The sequence below is a fragment of the Neofelis nebulosa genome, chromosome 3 (assembly GCF_028018385.1).
Source record: "Neofelis nebulosa isolate mNeoNeb1 chromosome 3, mNeoNeb1.pri, whole genome shotgun sequence".
Taxonomy (NCBI): Eukaryota; Metazoa; Chordata; class Mammalia; order Carnivora; family Felidae; genus Neofelis; species Neofelis nebulosa.
In genome coordinates this window covers 135082778-135098511 of record NC_080784.1, presented here as the reverse complement: position 1 = coordinate 135098511, position 15734 = coordinate 135082778, and the positions used below count along the sequence as shown (strand labels likewise).

Sequence of the window (15734 nt, the reverse complement as noted above, 5' to 3'; positions counted from 1 at the left end):
CAAATTATGGAAAGAGCCTAAATGTCCATCAGCTGACAAATGGATAAAGAAGATGTGGTTTATATATACAATGGAATACTACTTGGCAATGAGAAAGAATGAAATCTGACCATTTGTAGCAACGTGGATGGAACTGGAACGTATTATGCTAAGTGAAATAGTCAGGCAGAGAAAGATAGATACCATATGTTTTCACTCATATGTGGATCCTGAGAAACTTAACAGAAGACCAGAGGGGAGGGGAAGCGGAGGGAAAAAGTTACAGATAGGGAGGGAGGCAAACCATAAGAGACTCTTAAGTACAAAGAACAAACTGAGGGTTGATGCGGGTGGGGGAAAGGGGAAAGTGGGTGATGGGCATTGAGGTAGGCACCTGTTTGGGATGAGCACTGGGTGTTGTATGGAAACCAATTTGACAATAAATTATATTTAATAAAAAAAAACAGTCCAAAAGAAAATATATTGAACCAATAATTAAAAGAGAAGCCCCTGCTTTGACAAACTGGATTACAGTTTCAATTGTTACTACTTGGTCAAGGTACACATGACTCCTAACAATTAACTACTGTGACTTAAAAAAATGTTTTTCTTTAAAAAATGCTTTTCTTAGCATTACCACATATTAGATACAATTGTTATCAAAGTCTGCTCGTTAAATACTAATGTCATTTCCAGAGTCTATGATCAACGTTTTTACTACACTGAATACTTTGTAAGATGTTCCTATTTTGGGGTCTGTTTTATTAAGAAAGCTATCTAGTATTGTTTCACTATCATAATCATCCCCCCCTTATTTGAACTGGATAACAAAATTTATTATAGTCATAATAGTCAGAAAGTCTAATATAAAGTAGTAAAAGAAACAAAAATATTTTTTAAAAACTTGAATTTTTACCTAAGTATGTGAGCAATGTGTATGAACTCTCTCTTAAGTAGGGACTCTATTACTAGTTTTGTTTAAGAATGTCACAGGAGTGGGGTGCCTGGGTGGCTCAGTCAGTTGAGCATCCGACTCTTGGTTTACACTAAGGTCAAGATCTCGTGGTTCATGAGTTTGAGCCCCACATCGAATGATGCCAGCACAGAGCCTGCTTGGGATTCTCTCTCTTCTCTCTCTCTCTCTCTCTCTCTCTCTCTCTCTCTCTCTCTCTCTCTCTCTCTCTCTCTCTCTCTCTGCCCCTTCCCTGCTCATAGTCTCTGTCTCTCTTAAAATAAATAAATAAGCTTTAAAAGAAATTGTTTTAAGAAGGTCATAGGGGTCACAGGGTTGTACTTAAATTAATAAATGACAATCTGAATAAAAATATAAAGCCTACCAAAAAATAAATTTACCAATAATTTGTTTCTGACTGTGAAAAGATGTTTCTCACTCAATAGCCAATCAAAATAAAGAACACAAAGCTAGATAATAATTACTTACTTAGGGAGAGCTATGTTGGTCAGGCACAGACCTGAGTAGAGCAGATTGCTAATCTTATATAGGGTTTAGGAGGAAATCTGGAGTTCAGGGATTGGTGGATTTTTAGAGGCTTAGAAGCAGTGCTACTAAAAGGGCTACCACTGACTAGCTGGCTTGCAAAATCCTGTTCAGTAAGGTAGGTTGTTATTGATTGATCACAGTGACTTAAAAACAATTCCAAAGAACTGTCATGTATTCAGTAAGCAGGTTTAAAACTGGTTCAAGTGACTAATTGTTATCATGGCTATACAAGAATCAGTCTTCTAGGAGTTTGGAAACTTCCTTTTACTTTCACAAGGTGAGCACAGGAACCAACATACACACACACATATATATATATAGATACTGTGTATGCAAGTCACATGGTTTTAAAATCACATTTCAAGGAATTGCAATAAAAATGGAAATATTATCAGTGTTAAGGGGAAACACCATTTATTTGCCTTGAAACCTATTCATTCCGTCAACCAGTCAAATGTTATATTGCAGGTTATGGAAATTCAAAGATGAAAATGAAAAGCAACAACCAAGTGCTTTACAGCAGTGCTATTCAAGGTGAGTCTGGCAGCACCTGGGTGGCTCAGTCGCTTAAGCACCTGACTCTTGATTTCAGCTCAGGTCATGATCTCACAGTTGTGAGATAGAGCCCCACATTGGGCTCCCATGCTGAGCTGGATGCAGAGCCTACTTGCAATTCTCACTCTCTCCGTCTTCCTCTCTGCCCCTCCCTGCTCATACTCTCACACATGCTCTTTCTCAAACTAAATAAAAAACTTTTAAAAAACATATGCACAAAAGTAGTCTAACCTTTTAAAAAGTTATCTAAAATAAGTCCCCCTTGAAAAAGGATAAGACATGACATAAATCCTACCATTAATGAGCCTGAATTATCCAGATGGGACAAAAACAGATGATAAAAATAATGTAGTAAAGTCAACAGTAAAGAGACGTACTGGATATTAAGGGAGAACACAAACTATCCCAGATGATCAAGGTTCCCCACTGAATGCGAAAGCTCCCATGCATTCAAAGTTCCCACTCCACTCTACCTAATTATAACCAAGTTTCATACATTATGTTTCCTCAATTTCTCTCATATAATGTTGGCCCTTCTTCTCCAGCAACACCACTTTAGTCACAGGCCCCATCATCTCACAGCTATGATGACAACCTCCCAAAGCCTCTTCTCTCACCAGTGCATCCTTCCAACTGCTGCCAGTTATCATTCCTTAATTCAAATCTGATCATATCAACTCAATGCTTAAAAAATTCCATGGAGGGGAGCCTGGGTAGCTCAGTTAGTTAAATCTATCTTCAGCTCAGGACATGATCTCGTTGTTTGTGGGTTCGAGCCCCATATTGGGCTGTCTGCTATCAGCAGAGCCTGATTCGGATCCTCTGTCCCTGTCTCTGCCCCTCCCCAGCTCACACTCTCTTTCTCAAAAATAAATAAACATTAAAAAAAGAAAAATTCCAGGGGCATCTTGGTGACTCAGTCAGTTGGGCGTTCAACCTTAGCTCAGGTCATGATCTCATGGTTCGTGAGTTCGAGCCCTGCGTGGGGCTTTGTGGTGACAGCTCAGAGCCTGGAATCTGCTTTAGATTCTGTGTCCCCCTCTCTCCCTACCCCTACCCCACTCACACTCTGTCCCCCCCCCCTCAAAAATAAATAAAGATTTTTAAAAATGTGTTTTTTTAATTCCATGGATACGGGTGCTCAGGAGGCTCAGTCAGTTAAACATCCAACTCTTGACCTCAACTCAGGTCTTGATCTCAGGGTCATGAGTTCAAGCCTTGCACTGGGCTATGTGCTGGACATGAAGAAGGAAGGAAGGAAGGAAGGAAGGAAGGAAGGAAGGAAGGAAGGAAGGAAGGAAGGAAGGAAGGAAAAGATTCCATGGATAATGTAAAGGTAAATGGAAAGAAAACTGGATGCAAGATGTACAATCTCTATTTTGTAAATATGGAGATGTGATAGATTTCCAGCTACAAGATAGGTTCCAACTGCAATTGCTGTTTCAGAATCAATTAAGGAATGATTACAAAAATTTCTATTTACTATAGAAAAATCTGTGAAGGAAAATAAGGAAACATAAGTTGAAAGTGGGCCACAGAAATTTATGGCATGGGACATACAAAGCATATTCCCAAAATTTCTTCAAATTTTAAGAATAAAAAAGAAATGACTAAATACTTACTATCACAGCTAGCATGCCTGTTTTAACTAGGTTAAATATTCTTATGGGTCAGGGCACCTGGGTGGCTCAGCTGGTTAAACATCCAACTCTTGATTTCAGCTCAGATCATATCTCACAGTTTGTGGGTTCGAGCCCTGCATCAGGCTCCACACTGACAGTGTGGAGTCTGCCTGAGATTCTCTCTCCCCCTCTCTCTCTGTCCCTTCCCTGCACTCTCTCTCTCAATCTCAAAAATAAACTTTAAAAAGAAATATTCTTATAGGTCATAAACATTTTACAATACTTTACAGTCCCTCATATAATGACCATAAGGTACAGTTGTTTTTAGAACTTAAAAAGAGGTAGCATGCGGCACCTGGCTGGCTCAGTCAGAAGAACATGTGATTCCTGATCTCAGGGTTGTGAGTTCGAGCCCCATGTTGGGTAGAGAGATTACTTAAATGAATAAATAAGTTAAAACTTTAAAAAAGAAAAAGAAAAAGAGGTAGCATGATATAGCAGAAGTAACAGTGAGTTAATCAGTATAATTGGATTTTAACTAGCTACATTTTGGGTAAGTTACCTAATCTCCCCAAGTCTCAGTTTCTTCATTTATAAAAAGAACAGGATTGGGCAGGTCACAGATCATCAATCTTTTTCCATAAAGGACCAAACAGTCAATATTTTAGGCTTTGTGGCCCATACGGTCTCTTTCATGACCACTCAAGTATGCCATTACAGTATGAAAGCATCAAGAGACAATACATAAGGGAACTAAGTGTGGCTGTGTTCCAATAAAACTTTATTTACAAAAGTGAGAATAAGCTGAGTTTGGCCTCTAAGACCCTAGTTTTAGGTAATCACTGTTTATTTCTAAACTATGAGAGTACTTTTCTTGTATTTGAAATTCCTTAAGCTATTGCTTAGATTTTTAGAAAAATCTGTTAGCAATAGCTAACACAAGGCACATAAACTAATGATTAATAGCAGACCTTACGATCAGTTTGGGATTCTCTGTTAGCTGTTAGCCTTAGGCACATCACTCAAAATCACTCTGGGGGTGCCAGGGTGGCTCAGTCGGTTGAGGTTGAGCATCCGACTTCGGCTCAGGTCATGATCTCGCAGTCTGTGAGTTCGAGCCCTGCGTCAGGCTCTGTGCTGACAGCTCAGAGCCTGGAGCCTGCTTCAGATTCTGTGTCCTCCTCTCTCTCTGCCCCTCCCCCACTCATGCTCTGTCTCTCTCTGTCTCAGAAATAAACATTAAAAACAATTTTTTTTAAATAAAATAAAATCACTCTGAACCTCAGCTTTAAGTTTGTTGTGAAGTTTAAATGAAGTAATAATATATAAAATGTTTAACCCTGTATCTAGTTTACAATAGGCATTCAATAAATGAACATTATTGCTTTTATAAATTATGTGATCCCGAGTCCTTAGTCAGGAACACAATACTCCAATCAACATCTTTTCCAACAAATAAAATATGCTTTATAATAATTTACATGCAGATGCATTTTTCATTACAGAAAAAGATAAGGACTGGTTATATTAGCCTAAGTCTTCCTTATTGTTGTTGTTCTTTCAATGACAACAGTCAGCTTTGAGTGCTTACTATCTACTTACTAGCTTATGACCTTGGTTAAGTTATATAACTTTTCATTAGCCTCAGTTTCTTCATCTGTAAAAATGTGGAAAACAACAGTACCAACTTTACAGGACTGTTACAAGAATTAAATGAGTTAATAAACTGTCTAGCACATAAACTATACAAGTAACTGCTATTATTTGAGCTAGATATGTAACATTTGTTCATTTCAATCCTTGGGACAACCCAAAGAGGTATTATTCCTACCTGACAGTTGTGGATAAAGAAGTTCAGAGAAGCTAAGAAAGCTACCCAAGGTCACAAAGCTATTAAGTGGCAATGCCAAGGACTCAACATAGGCTTGCCTGACTACAAAGCCAAAAGTCTTACCACAAGGCCAAAGATGACGTTAACTATATCTTTGTATGGTATATATAAATTATAAGAACTAAAATGGGGTATTAATAATTATCCCCCAGGGGCGCCTGGGTGGCTCAGTTGGTTAAGCGTCCCACTTCAGCTCAGGTCATGATCTCACGGTCTGTGAGTTCGAGCCCCGCGTCGGGCTCTGGGCTGATGGCTCAGAGCCTGGAGCCTGCTTCTGATTCTGTGTCTCCCTCTCTCTCTGCCCCTCCCCTGTTCATGCTCTGTCTCTCTCTGTCTCAAAAATAAATAAACGTTAAAAAAAAAATTTAATAATTATCTCCCCATACAGGAAATGTTTTTCAATTTTTTAAAGTTCAAAGATAAGAGAATACACATAAAATCACTGATCTTAAAATGATAGTTTTTCCATAGGTAAAATTTTTACTGAAATGATCCCCCTTTGTTTTAGATCCAATTAATTTAACTCAAACTTTCATTATTAAAGTAATAAGCAATCCCCTGCATTAAAATAACTAAAGATGCAGCATAGTGACTTACCTTGTACATGCAAAGTACTATGCAAATGCTAGTATCCACCTCTAATTGATCTTTGAGATTTATCTAAACCTCTCAGATTAATTTTATTAAGAAGCAAACCTGGTGAGTCAAACACAGTTCTGTTACACTACTCTATAAATTGCCAAGAATTGACTTAGAACCTGAACTTCGAAAAGCTTTCCAATTCATATGAAAATACCAATATCAAAAGGAAAAGTAAAAAATATCTCAAGGAAAAAGACAAAAAGATACTACTCTGCTGCATACATTTGTTATTAAGTTTGTGCTGCAACACTTAACTCACTTCCTACTCTTCAGGCCTTGTGAATGCTACTCGAAACTGATCCAGAAACAGAAGTTGGCTTCACACCGTAAAGCCTCAGAGCCCAGCAACCTAATACTAAAAAGAAAAATAGGGCAGTTTGATATAGCTTACTTCCAAACTCTATTATAAGAATGAACCCAAACTTAAAACTCTAACCTAACTCTAAAATTCCCCAAATGCAAATAAGATTAATTTTAAATGTTATAAACTAAAATTATAAATTATAATCTAATTTATATAAGCAGGTGGTCAATTTCTTGAAAAATCATACCCAAATTCTTTCCAAACCAGCAACACCGTAAGTCAAAACAACCATCAATTAGGATTTAATAAAACTTTACACTCCGTGCTATACAATAAGAAATATCACATAACAACAAATATGTAGTTTGGAAAACAAAATACTTAATTTTCTTTAGCATTTGGTGTTCTGTAGAGAAAAGAAAAAATGTTCAAATTTTAAAATAAGGAAATCAAATTATCTTTAAGCATTTCAAAATAAGATTCTAACATGCTGGATTGTATTTGGGTGTCATTCCTTGGGACCTATTCTATTGCCCATCAAGAGTGGAGGGGAGGGGCGCCTAGGCGGCTCAGTCCATTAAGGTTCCAACTTCAGCTTAAATCATGATCTCACGGTTCATGGATTCCAAGCCCTGTGTCTGGCTCTGTGCTAACAGCTCAGAGCCTAGAGCCTGGAGCCTGCTTTGGATTCTGTGTCTCCCTCTCTCTCTGCCTCTCCCCTGCTCGTGCTGTCTCTCTCTCTCTCTCTCTTTTTTTTTAATTTTTTTTTTTACATTTATTTATTTTGAGAAACAGAAAATAGGATTTTTTTTTTACATTTATTTATTTTGAGTGAGACAAAGCGTGAGTGGGGGAGGGGCAGAGAGAGAGAAGGAGACACAGAATCTGAAGCAGGCTCCAGGCTCTGAGCAAGCAGTCAGCACAGAGCCTGATGCGGGGCTCAAACCCACGAACTGTGAGATCATGACCTGAGCCGAAGCTGGACACTCAACCCACTGAGCCACCCAGGCGCCCCCCTCTCTCTCTCTTTCAAAAATAAATAATAAACATTAAGGGAAGAGAGGAATGGGCAGTATCTGCCTAACAACAATGGACCAATTAGTGGTGTCATCTCCATATATAAGAAGCAGCACTATTATTTATATGAACATAGTATATCATTAATATCAACTACTAGTTCTGGAAGAAAAAAAGGCACTCACGGTGCTTCAAAGATTACCTTTCTTAAAAAAAATTTTAAAAACCTAATATTAAAAATAATCTACAAAATGTTTAGCAAACAAGCCTGCCTAGATAACCGATCCTAATAGTTCTTAAAACCTTTGGCGGTGGGGGGGGAGGGGAGGGAGGGGGCATGAACACCTTTTGAACATCTACTGAAAGCTAGGGGTCTTTTCCCCAGAAAGTACAGATACACAGAGTTCACAGACTCTGGGAAGACTATTTATGGACACCCTCATAGATCTAGGTTAAGAACCAGAGAGATGAAGTAGAAATTTTCCCAAGGCATTTTTGACTCTCTTCCATAATTTTATCTCTGACTCATCAAACTAAATCATTCATAACCAGACAATAAACTCATGTTCTGCCAAACAAACAAAAAAAAAGTTTGATGGTATTAAGCCGTATTCACCTGAAAATATGATGAATTGGCAGAATTTCAAAATACAGCATCTAACTAATGATATCAATAAACATTAGTGTATTATGACAGTTTATAAAATGATTTCACATTATAACAACATTTTATATCCCTTTTACAGCTAAGAAAATAATGATTATTTTTGTTATTCTATGAAGAATTTCTTCTCATTCATCTCTTTAATTCTTAATATACAAAAACAAATAAATAACTTTGTTGAAAATTTAAACATAAGAAACCAAAAGTTTAAACACCCAATTTTTTTAAAACACAAAAACTAACTGAAATTAATTTTTAGGATGTTCAAAATATCTTGTAATCTTTTTTTGTGGGGGGGGGGGTTATTTATTTAGAGAGAGTGTGTGTGTGTGTGTCTGTGTGTAAGCAGGGGAGGAGCAGAGACATGGGGAGAGAATCCCAAGCAGACTTCTTCAAAGTCAACTCTGAGCCCCATGTTGGGGTCCATCCCACCAACTTGCAAGACCATGACCTGAGCCAAGATCAAGATCAAGAGAGTCCCACGTTTAACCCACAAGCCACCCAGGCGCCCACCCTTGTAATCTTTTTTCAATAACAATACTCATTTCCATTCTCTACAACTCTTAATTAAAAGTTCTCTAAAAAAAAAAAAAGTGTTATTTGTCTAAATCCCATAGAATATACAACATCAAGAGTGAACCCTATTTAGGGGCGCCTGGGTGGCGCAGTCGGTTAAGCGTCCGACTTCAGCCAGGTCACGATCTCGTGGTCTGTGAGTTCGAGCCCCGCGTCAGGCTCTGGGCTGATGGCTCGGAGCCTGGAGCCTGTTTCCGATTCTGTGTCTCCCTCTCTCTCTGCCCCTCCCCCGTTCATGCTCTGTCTCTCTCTGTCCCAAAAATAAATAAAAAACGTTGGAAAAAAAAATTTAAAAACAAACAAAAAAAAGTGAACCCTATTTAAACTACAGACTTTGGGTGATAATGATGTCAATGTAGATTCATCTTTTCTAACAAAACTACAATTCCCACGTGGCAATTTTGATAGGGAGGCTGTATATATGTGGAGCAGGGCAGGAGCATATGGAGGCAGAAGGTATATGGGAAATCTGTACCTTACTTAATTTTGCTATGAACCTAAAACTGCCCTAAATATAAACTCTGTTTTGAAAAAGGAGTCGGTGGGTGTGTCAAAATTTACCTGGCTTTCTTAACAAATGAGGAAATACTGTTTTCTAAAAATTACCCCGACTGTGGATTAAGTTTCCTGCCAGAATACAGAATGTGCAATTATTACAGAATATATTATCATTAAAAAAAAAACCACAGTAATAATAGTAATCTTATCAAATACTAAAAGAATGTTTTAAATGTTAATACGAAACAGTGCATATGTGAGTACAGTTATCTTAAGATTCCTTTTTATATTTATGTTCCATTATTTGATATTTTAAAAGGCAATATACAAAGGGACTGAAAGTTGTAGTTCAGGAAGGAAAAGGAAAAGCAGCAGCCAATGAAAAAAGCCACCGCCAAGCAGAGGTCCTCCTGTTCTCCCAAGACCACCCTCTGCCAGGGTCAGGATTCAAGGGAGATGGAGAAAGGGTTTCCTCATAAAGTGAGAATAAAGAACAGCAAACGTCAATTATCAACTTACAGAAAACAAAAATAATGAAAAAGTGCAACCAGGAGATAAACTACTTTCGTCAACCCAGTTTTTTCAAGACGCTTTCCCCAAAGTATCCTCCCAAGGCGGTAACATTAGCATAGGGTAAAGGGCCAAAAACAGTTATGCTATTAAAACGGATAAAAGGGAATTACTGAGAAAGGTTCAATTTCCTACGTAAAGTCATCGGATTCAACACTGCCAAGTGGGAAAATACGTAAAATGCTTTTCACACCCAGGAGCGCAAACGCTACGACTGTGCAAATCCAGTAAAGGGTAAACCCCGGACTAGAAAACTCCCAACTATGTAGACAAATCGCCCTCCCTGAAGAAATCAGCAAGTTAACTAAGCCCAGAAGTGAGTGGAAGGAAGAAAGAGCTGGTTGTGGAGCAGTAAAACAAACTCCACGGAGCGGCTGCGTGTTCAGAAAGGGGCTTTGGTTACTGGTGTCACACCAGGAGGCACTCTTCCATTAGGATCTCTACTCCCGCGGAAGGGACATCTGACGCGAGCAGCAAACCCCCGGTACCAGCAAGTCCCAACGGGCAGCGAGCCCCTCCGGCGAGCCAGTCCCCGGCGGGCTGCGAGTCCCCACGCCGCAGGGCCAGGAGACAGCCCACCTGCCGCGCACCCACAGGCCGGCCGCCCTCCCTGGGCCCCGAACCCGGCCGGCCGCACCGCTACTGTTCATTCCTTGCACGCCACCAAGCACCTGCCTGTCCGTCTCTTCTTCGAAAGACCGAGAGGAGACAGCCAAGGGGCCACCGACAGGGATGACAGAGCCAGAGGCTGGGGATCTCCTCGAGGAAATGCGACCCCGTTCCTCCCGCCAACCGGAGCGACAGAAAACGTGCAGCGGTTTAATGGGCCCCAAACCCTCTCAGCTGTGGAGTTTTAGTTACTGCCTGGTAAGGTTGGAGTATCCCGGAGCCAGAAGCGAGAGCTCGAGCGGCGTAACGATATTTAGGGTTGGGTTAAAGGAGGGCTCGGCGTGAACCCACAGCACCGCACAAAGGAAGAGAGGAATGAGGGGGGAAGAAGAGCAGTTACCTCGGTCCTCCGCTTGTCCCTCCGCTCGGTTCCTCCCGGCCTCGCTAAAGCTGCAGACCCGCAACCAGGCTACCGCAACCCAGCGTCTCCCCGCAGCACCTAGCGGCGCCGCACTAGACCCGCGCGAGCACCCGACGGACGCGCGCCCTCCTGCGCGGCCCCGTAGAGCCCTGGCAAGCGCCGGGCTTCCTCTCGGCTCAGCCCCGAGAACGGCGGCCTCTGGCGCGGCGAGAGAAGCGCGCGCCGAGGCCCGCGCACAGCATTCTGGGAGGTGTGGTTTATGGTTACCTCCGCCGGGTGCCCGCCCCCCACCGCGTCCTCCCCGCCCCCTCTCGCTCACAAGCGGCTGGAGGCTCTAGGGGACTGTTGATGCGGTGCTGCCGGGAGGCGGGGGAAGGTTGACCAGGGCCTAAGGGACGTCCTCAAAACAGATCGAGATAGGACACCGCATAAATAATTCTGGAGTTATCCATTGCTTACATTTCCATGGCCGTGCAAAATTGAGTTTCTTTTTACATCCACCAACTCCCCTCCTATGCGTTGGGTATTCTTGGGGTTTATACCTCTTTTTTTTTTTTTTTTTTAATTTTTTTTTTCAACGTTTTTTTTTTTTATTTATTTTTGGGACAGAGAGAGACAGAGCATGAACGGGGGAGGGGCAGAGAGAGAGGGAGACACAGAATCGGAAACAGGCTCCAGGCTCCGAGCCATCAGCCCAGAGCCTGACGCGGGGCTCGAACTCACGGACCGCGAGATCGTGACCTGGCTGAAGTCGGACGCTTAACCGACTGCGCCACCCAGGCGCCCCTATACCTCTTTTTTTAAAAAAGGTGGGGGAGCGGGAGGACTTCCGTTTTTATTCCTATGACAGTTTCTCCACGCTTTCTGCAGAGGATATACACAGCAGCTTGTGTTTATAAATATAGACCCACAGTTTGTAAACTTAAGCAGTTAACTGACCTAAGCACACGCTGCCAAAAACCATTGCAAGTAAAAATGATGTTGAAAGAAAACAATTTTTCCATAAAGTCAATGGAATGTAGAGGTGGGAGATTAAGAGAGAGCAAAGAAAAAAATTTTTAAGTATATTTTCCTAATATGTCTTTTGTTAGACAACCTCAAGCTTTTACAACCCCAGAAATATATTTCAGAATAAATTTAACTCTAGGTACATTTATGAATATTAACACATAGGTTTGTATTGACACATAGGTTTGCTGGAAAAAGAGCTTTTTAAAAAAATATCATGTTGGGGCGCCTGGGTGGCTCAGTCGGTTAAGCGACCGACTTCAGCTCAGGTCACGATCTCGCGGTCTGTGAGTTCGAGCCCCGCGTCAGGCTCTGGGCTGATGGCTCAGAGCCTGGAGCCTGCTTCTGATTCTGTGTCTCCCTCTCTCTCTGCCCCTCCCCCGTTCATGCTCTGTCTCTCTCTGTCTCAAAAATAAATAAACGTTAAAAAAAAAAATTTTTTTTAAATAAAAAAATATCATGTTAGGTAAAAACCCAAAAATGACTACTTGAATCTGAAATTTCATTTCCAGAAAAAAAATCACTTTTTTTACATAACAGAAATTGAAATAAATAATCCTTAAGATTTCAAAATATTTCTCTTCAGAGCATTGTATTTTACAAATTTAATGTCAATGCCCTTAGAAAAATAGAGCAAGACCCGTTTTAAAGTGTACACACACAGAGCTCCAGCTCAGTGAGTTAAGCAAACCACATTTGATGTCATGCCTGAGGCTCTCTGTTGACAGTGTGGAACCTGATTGAGATTCTCTCTGCTCCCTCCCTGCTCACACACAGAGTCTCTCTCTCTCTCTCTCTCTCTCTCTCTCTCTCTCTCACGCATACACATGAATAAATAAATAAATGCATAAATACATAAAAAAAACAAAGTGTGCACACACACACAATTATAAAATTTGTCTGGAAGCATGATGTAATACAATATATATTTAATAAAACCGGGACATCTGGGTGGGTCACTGGAAGCGTCTCACTTCCACTCAGGTCATGATCTCATGGTTCATGGGTTCCAACCTTGCATTGGGCTCCGTGCTGATAGCTGGGAGCCTAGAGCCTGCTTCGGTTTCTGTGTCTCCCTCTCTCTCTGCCCCTCCACTGCTGGCTCTTGCTCTCTCTCTCTCTCTCTCTCTCTCTCTCAAAAATAAACTTTAAAAAATGTTTTTAATAAATAAATAAAACTGTGTTCTAATAGAATTTTTTTCTGTAATTAGAACTTTTTTTTTTTAATCAGGTGTACTATGTCTCCTAAAAAATCTCATAGAGGGGGCCTGGCTGGCTTAGTTGGTAGAGCATGTGACTCTTGATCACAGGATCATGAGTTCAAGACCCCTGTTAGGCTTAGAGCTTACTTAAAAGAAAAATGAAATAAAAAATGCTTATACAGTAGAGCTGCTTTTTTCTCTGCTGAATATACAAAGCAATATACTACCTGTAGTCACTAACTACATCAAAGAAATATACACAAAATTTCAATACTCATCATTTATTTATTCAAAAATATTTATTGAGCATTTACTATTTGCCAGGCACTGAGCCAGGAAATGGGAAATACACAGTGAACAAAACTAAATAGTCCCTGCACTCCTGGAGACCTGAGATCTAGTGGAGGAAACAGAAAATGAACAGAGAAATAAAAAGGTATGCATAGAGTGACAAAGGGAGTGGGGAACACATAAAGTAGACCAATCTAGAATTTTTCATTGGGAGAGGAGAATCACACAAAAAACCTGAAAATTAAATTAAATTCTCAAACCAAATGTCAATAAACTAGGAGTAGGGGGGGAGAGAATCGTTCCCTAAAAAATAATATATCCACAGCAGTGCTCTCAATTATTTTAAATATATATATATATCTCACAAAACAAGATATACCTTTGAGGGGGTTCAAGACATGCTATCCCAGAATATGGCACGTTAGCATATGGAATAAAGCTAAAGGAATTTGAGAAAAATGGCAGAAGGAGGAAGGTCACTCTGCGCTTCACCCTCTCACCTTTCTTCCCTGAAAGAGTTCATAAAACTACCATGTGAAAGGTGCCTTCCCTGTACCAGGAGGAAAGAAGACATTTTAATCACCAGAAATGGAATTTAGGATGGAGAAAGCTATATGAACGAACCTTGTTAGGGGCGACTGGGTGGCTCAGTCATTAAGTATCCTACTCTTGGCTTCAGCTCAGATAATGATCTCTGATTTCCTGAATTTAAGGACCCAGGTCAGGCTCCACACTGGTAGCCTGAGCACCACTATGCAGCACCACCTCGCCCGTCCAAGTCCTACAGAGTCACTGGACTGCACTTTCTTACCATTCCTCCACCCCATCTTATCACCTCTTTCACAGCCAAACTCTACTGTGGTGCGTTAACTTCCCTTAACTGTCATTTCCTGACTTCTCCCCCACAACACACTGATGGCTACATTTTCTGGCCTTCACCCTGCAGCCCAGCTTATGCTATTTTAATTTATGACAGTTCTAACCTTCGTTACCCTTGCCAATAATCAGACATGGGTATCTCTAAACCTTCGCTAACCTTTTTCCATTCTAGTCTCTGAAATATTTGCATTTCCTTAATTTCTCTCTGGGCCTTTGTAATTCCTGTGCCTTCTCCCTCTTTGCCTGGCTAACTTCCACTCATCATCCAATATCAACTCAGATACTATTTTCATGAGGAAGTCTTCCCTGGTTACAGTCCCCTCTCCTCAATTCTGGGTTAGTTTCTTACATATATGCTCACATTGCAACCTATTTTTGCCCCAAATGTAGCACTTACCGGTGAGCATTTTAATTAGTTATCTACCTCTTTCATTCATCCCAAGGATGCTTAAATAGAAAGTAGGAGCATAGTACTTGATTTATGGTAGCTGTTTAATAAACACTCAGACAATAAATGAATCCATATCAACTTTGTGAAGTAAAGGAGAATTGAGTAAATATATTCAGAAAAGGGCCAAATAGGAAATATTTAAGGCTTGCAGACTCTAAGGCCTTGTTTCAACTATTCAACTCTGCTTTCTAAAGGATGATAGCTAATTCCTACTGGTGGCTTCAGAATATCTCTGTAAGACAGAATTTGAGTTAAAAAAAAAAGTGAAAGGAGTGGGGGAAACTCTGGGCTAGAGAACATTACTTGAGGATATATTTACACAGTAGATACATAGTTCTTGTTTACAGTAATAAGTTTTTTGGGTAGTCTGGGTCAATGGATGGAGCTAAAACAGAAAGCATCTTTGGTATGGCCATTGCTGGTTCAATTTGTGTACTAACTTTTTCTTTTGAAAATTACTTGTGTTTGTGAGTTTTTACAATTTATAATTTAATCCACGTTCCCCTCATTTTTAACATTTCACTTTTGCTACTCCATCCTGCCCAAGTCAATTTCCTGTGAACTTGCCTAGACATGTTTGAGCTTTCAGGCTATATATTCGGCTCTCTAGAGCAATCCATGAAGTCACAGGATGAGAGCAATTTGCCTCCATCCCTACCCCCTCTATAAATATTGTGACTTTAGTCATCAGAAAAACAAATTTAGAGAAATTCTGTTTTCCAATATCTATGTTTGAAATATGTGCAATACACTCCTGAGCAAAATTGTATCCATATACATGGTAGAAACTGACACAGTGTAACAAATGCAATTGTGTTTCAATTCCAACGTGTATTCCAAATGTGTGATCTGTATGCAAAGTACTTTTTTCAGGGCACCTGGCGGGCTCAATGGAAGGAACATTTGCCTCTTGATCTTGGGGTCATGAGTTTGAGCCCCACATTAGGTGTAGAGATAAGTTAAAAAAAATAATAAATAAAAACTTTAAAAAAAGGAAAAGTACTCGTTTCATTAAGATTTAGATCTAGGGGCGCCTGGGTGGCACAGTCGGTTA

The 15734-nt window shown here is 40.3% G+C and overlaps 1 protein-coding gene across 4 annotated transcripts in view; it reads right to left on the bottom strand.

Moving 5' to 3' along the window:
• The window catches only part of KLHL8 (kelch like family member 8), a 69724-nt gene extending 55725 nt beyond the window's left edge, over positions 1-13999 (bottom strand). For 3 of the 4 annotated variants that reach the window (XM_058721958.1, XM_058721960.1, XM_058721965.1), the window contains exon 1: positions 10829-10968. The gene's annotated coding sequence lies outside the window, so the exon portion shown is untranslated. Of the gene's footprint in view, positions 1-10828; positions 10969-13974 lie in introns of those variants that run through there. The other variant, XM_058721959.1, reaches the window with a different exon arrangement.
• Positions 14000-15734: the final 1735 nt, after the last annotated feature.